Source organism: Jaculus jaculus, chromosome X (assembly GCF_020740685.1).
Source record: "Jaculus jaculus isolate mJacJac1 chromosome X, mJacJac1.mat.Y.cur, whole genome shotgun sequence".
Lineage (NCBI taxonomy): Eukaryota > Metazoa > Chordata > Mammalia > Rodentia > Dipodidae > Jaculus > Jaculus jaculus.
The window spans coordinates 152,330,325-152,335,527 of record NC_059125.1 but is presented as its reverse complement, the minus strand read 5'-3'; the positions used below and the strand labels follow the sequence as shown (position 1 = coordinate 152,335,527).

Here is a 5,203-nt window from a genome sequence, read left to right as displayed (position 1 = left end):
TTCTGTGAGTGGCTGTACTTTCATGGGAGGAGGGATGAAGGCTAAAACAACATGAACATCATAGGCCTAACATACATTGTTTCAATGTTTCCTACTGTAAAAATCCCTAGAATATGCAGTGTGCCAAGCCTGAGCTCCCAATGACACCTGGAGATGACTAAGATGTCTCCACTGACACTGACCAGCCACGGGCACAGTAGCACCTTTAACTCACCTGTAGACAAGGACCAGGAAGACAAGGAAGTCAGGCTGCCAGGGCGAGGGGTAACTGTCCAACAAAACACCCAGGGAGTTGATATACCTGGAATTAAAGGGAAGGTAGAAGATGCCAGATTGGGAATGGCACAGGCCCCTCAAGACACTGGCAAGAGGCTACAAGCCAGGCCAGGCAGTGAGCAGGAGGACACACGTGCAGAGTGGTAAGGAGAAAGAGAAACTGGGGCTCCATCCTAAGCAGGGGAAGGCAGACGGCACCCACTAAGGTTTCTATCATTCCAATGGCCCAGGAACATCCAGGAGGTGACAGCAGCATACCGAAAGGAGGCAGGCAAGACACAGGACGTTGGCCACCACAGCTGGATTCACACATGGGTGTCTTGGCAAAGCCTCTTGTCCCAGATCCTACAGAGTGGTGGCCCAGTGCCAGAAGACCCCAACACCCTAACACTGTTAGCCAACAGATGCCAGGAGAGAGAGCTTGGCCTTTCAATCACAGAGTTCAAGGAGCAGACCCTGAGCTGGCTGCCTCCATCTGGGAGCAGTTCAGGCACAACTCAGGGCAGGCAGGAAGAGAGCTCAGATGAGCAGCTGTTCCTGCTCAGCACTCCTGCCTGGGCCAAACCTGGTGCACTCCCTTGAGGGGACAGGGCAAGACCTCTCAGAGCTCAGTGCCTCTCTACAGTGGGGAATCAATTGGAACACGCACCCCACCAGGAAGTAGCCACAAGTCTCCCGGGCTCCTTCCAGGGAGCAGGCCGGGCCGGCTAGACATCTGGGCCTAAAGCAGTGGGAGACAAGCAGCACGTGACTGGAAATAACCTTGCCATGTCCCCAGAGGAATAGACAGATATGGGCCCATGGACAGCTGTGTGGGGTGCGTGGCATGTCCAAATCAAGGAAGGGGCTGGGTGCCCAGCAAGGTACATTGCCAGGTGCTGGGGCCCAAACGAGGAGTGGAGACCCCAAGGTGAATGACAGAGTGGTCCGACTGAAGCGCCAAGCATGATGGGGGGCAGGTACAAGGCAGAGGGCCCAGTCTGAGTCATTGACCAACAAGGGCCCCAAGGGCCCTGAGAGATGAGGTGGCATAGGGCAGTGTCCTCGCTAAGTGTCTTATAGTACAGCCCCCCAACCCCGGCACTGAGCACTAGCCTATGTCCCTTCCTGACAATATTCAGAGCAGAGGATTTACAGGACAGGACTGCCCCAATACTCATGACAGAGGATCCCCTGGCCCCACCCAGGCCCAGCCATTGAGGTGCTTGGGGCACAGTGCTCGTGCAGAAGAGGCAGACCAGGGCCCATTCTCTGGTTGCGGCCAGGGCTCAGTTACAAGCAGACCCAGCAGCTTGATTCTGAGCAAGGGCAGAGGCCTCCGACTGGGGACTTGGATGAGGCCCTGAGTACAGGTGGCAAGGAGTGGCCCCACCTAGTTCCCAGGAGATTCCAGGGTCATACCTGTAGCAGGACTGCAGTTGGGCAGCTGCTGGACACTGGGGGCGAGGGGGAGGTTGCCTAAGACCTTGGCCGTAGTACTGTAGGTCAGAGCCTCTGGGCCCTAGAGGGAGCCAACCTAGAGGGAGCAAGTGGGGGCAGCTCTTCAGTCAGAGTGGCTGCGTGGGTCAAGATATGTCTGTCTGGTGTCGGGACTGTGCCCATCAGCTGAACAGGGGAGGGCCTCCTTGCAAGGGCACAGAGCAGCTGCTGGGAGGGCAGACCTGATCAGCTCTGGTTGCCGAGACCTTTCCAGGAAGAGGAGGCCTAGGTCTTCACTGACCCCTCCGAGCCCAAGACTGTCTTCAGGGGCCCTGGAACACTTAGCCCTGGCTGAAAGGTGGTCCTCATGTGCCAGAAACGTAGTTGAAGGTATACCAGGCCTTTTGTGAAGAATCCAGGCCCCGTCAGTGGAGCCAGGTGTTTGCCTGCTGATGACAGCCAACAGGAGAAGCACTCACCACACACAGAGTCTTGGCATGACATTCAGGGCCACAAAGAGCATCATCAGGAAGTACCCTGAAGAGTGCCAGCCAGGAAGGAGGGGGGAGGGGTCATCTCCAGGGAAACACCAATAGGCTCTTTTGGCCCCAGGCGAAGCTCCTGCCCTCACCAGACCCTCAGCCTCTCAGCCCCGGTCCACAACTGTCCCTGCCTGAGACACCGAGCCCAGGACCCAGTCACTGGGGAAAGGGAGCTCTTGTGCTTGCACCATGCATGGGCCATGCATCTCTGCACTGCTGGGGCCTTCCCTGCACAGGGGAGTCTTGGGCTGTCTGCAGGAGGCTCACCTTCATCTGATACCGGGCAGCCCAAGGGCCTGGCTGGGCTGCACGTCCAGCCTCCCAGGCTTGGGGAGCAACGCTACTGAGGGGATGCAGAACTGTGCGCACCCACCATAAGAAAGAAAGGCCTCCCTGCCCCAGGCCTCCCCCACCAGGGCCTGCGCAAGCAAGCCTCCCGTGAAAGGCCACAGAGCACACACCACATTCTTGTGTCCACACACGTTCTCTGGGGCCGGTCCTGCTCCCTCGTTGGGCTTTCCTGTGTTTTGACTTGCAGTCCCTCAAGAAAGAGAAAGTCAAGCTGTGCCCTTGCCAACACAGGCTCCACCCAGTCTGGGCCCCAAGGACCTAGCATGTTTACTCCAAGGAAGGACACTTGCCTAAGACAGGATGCTCCAGACCTCGAGTGGCACATGCGGGCCTCCGCTCAAAGGTGGGTCTCTTTGAAGAAGACTTTTGCCTCACAGCAGCCAGAGGGAACCGCCTGTCTTTGTGTGTCGTCCTCTCATGCACAGTTCCCTGTGAGGCCAACAAAACCAACAGCAGCTATCAGGGAATGTCTCTTAGGAGCTGAGAATCCTGGGAGAATGTGGCTTCTGGGCATGGTTACCAGACCTGTCATCCCCAGCAGTGCCGAGGCTGAGAGAAGGCTGAGACAGAAGGATCTCGAGTTTGGGACCAGCCTGCACTACACACAGAGAACCTGTCCCAAAACCACAAAGAAACAACAACACAAAAAGAGCCAGGCAGGGCGACATGCATCTATAAATGCAGCTAGTGGAGGCAGAAGCAGGAGGATTGCTGCAGTTTCATGGCCAGCCCGAACTATGTAAGAAGATCTTGTCTCTAAAACAAAACAAAACAACACAACACGACTTTGGCTGGATCTTGGAACACTTCTCCTGTCCCATGTCCATTTCTTTGCTCCTCCCCCCCAACCTCCAAAGCCCTTCCAGGATCCTTCAGAAATGTGGAGAAATACTGGGCAGGGTGGCACATGCCTTTAATCCCAGCACTGGAGAGGCTGGGTTAGGAGGATCACAGTGAGTTAGTTACATACCAACCTGGGGCTAACGAGTGAGTTCCAGGACAGTGTGAGCTAGAATGAGATCCTGCCTCAATAAACATAATAAATAAATAAATAGCCAGGCATGGTGGTGCCCACCTGTAATGCCAACATTCGGGAGGCGAGGTAGGAGGATCGCTGTGAGTTCAAGGCCAGCCTGAGTCTACATAATGAATGCTAGGTCAGCCTGGGCTACAGCGAGACTCCACCTGGAAAAACCAAAAATAAAAAAAGAAACGTAGGTCCCGTGTGGTGGCGCACGCCTTTAATGCCAGCATAGTGAATTTCAGGTCAGCCTGGACTAGAGTGAGACTCTACGTTGAGAAACAAAACAAAAAAGGAAAGAAAGAAAAAGAAAAATCAGCGTGGGAGGTGATAAGTGTCAGTTGGGCGTAACGTGCTAATCTTGGGGTCACCTGTATGTCACACAGCAGTTGGGAAACAGCACTGGGAAGTCCATCCTGGGCCTGAAGGAAAGGAAGCCAGAGGACATTAGGAGAAGCCTAGCAATTGTAATGACGTGCAAACTAAAATCCTCTGCCTGACCCCAAACCGCTCCCAGTGCCCTAGGCAGCTGTGATGGGGCACCCACTGTGCTGCCTTCCCCACAGCCAGATGCCATGGAAGCAGCAAGCAGAAGCCCCGGGGATCCCGCGCAGGCCACAACCAGCTCCTCGGGCAGGCGGGCGGGCGTTGTTCCCCGCATGTACCCGGGGAACCACAGGGAGGGGGTGCTCCCGGCCTCGGCCCTTGCAGAAAAGCCACCCGCGCTTCCTCGCTTCGTCCGCGGGGCCGGCCTCGTCCCGCCCCCTTCAGGTGATGGGGCGGCCAGGATTGGGAATGCCCGCGCAGCGCTCCCCGCCACTTGCTCCCTCCAGAGGGAACAGGGTTCCCCGCCGGGAGAGCCACCCCTGTCAGTTCTAAGGGACGACACCTGACCTCCCTTCCTCTCCCAGACCTCGGGAGTGCACTCGGCCGGGAGCCACCTACCCTCCCTCCGTCCCTCGTCCCCCCCCGCCGTGACCTGGTCACCAGCCGCCTTTGCCCACTTCTCTTCGTTGGGTACCTGGGATGTGGGACGGTTAGGGTTAGTGTGTGGCCGACAGTCTTTCCTGACACACTGGGGGACACGACACTCTCTGAACACCACGGGGAGGGAAGGAGGGTCACACAACGGGTTTCTGTGACGGTGAACCTTACTGGAGGCGCGCCACAGTGAGGCGTGGACCAGTTCTAGGGTGTGGCCCGATGCCTTGTGACAGCGCTCTTTTGTCCACTGGAGGTGGGGCGTGTCGCCATCCTACCCTCTGGAGATCGTAACGTTTTTTTCTGGAATCTTCAAGTCCTAAGGGAAGAGGCTCTGTGTGAAAAAGGAAAGGAGCCCGCACATCGAAGGCCTGTTGCCCAACCCTGGGCAAGAGGCTTTTTGGCTGGGGAAGTCAGATACCAAAAGGGAACATGTCCGGGAATGAAGAAGAGGAAGGCGGTGCCAAATGCCATCCCAGCCTCCGCCCCTGTTCTCGTCCCCTCACCTCCTGGTAACTCTGCCTTCCGGCCGGCCAGTTTAGCCAATCAGAAAGTGTTCTAGGCGGAAGTCCCGCCCCGTCGTTATGATGAAGCTTTTTTTTTCTGTTCTATC

At 56.7% G+C, this 5,203-nt stretch overlaps 1 long non-coding RNA gene across 1 annotated transcript; it reads right to left on the bottom strand.

Annotated features, from left to right (window-relative positions):
* Nucleotides 1-2,884: 2,884 nt before the first annotated feature.
* LOC123456601 lies at nucleotides 2,885-4,901 on the bottom strand. Its single transcript, XR_006634583.1, has 3 exons — nucleotides 4,631-4,901; nucleotides 3,981-4,031; nucleotides 2,885-3,017 (listed from the first exon to the last, which is right to left on the bottom strand). It is a non-coding gene; the product is annotated as an uncharacterized LOC123456601 (long non-coding RNA).
* Between the last annotated feature and the right edge of the window lie 302 nt (nucleotides 4,902-5,203).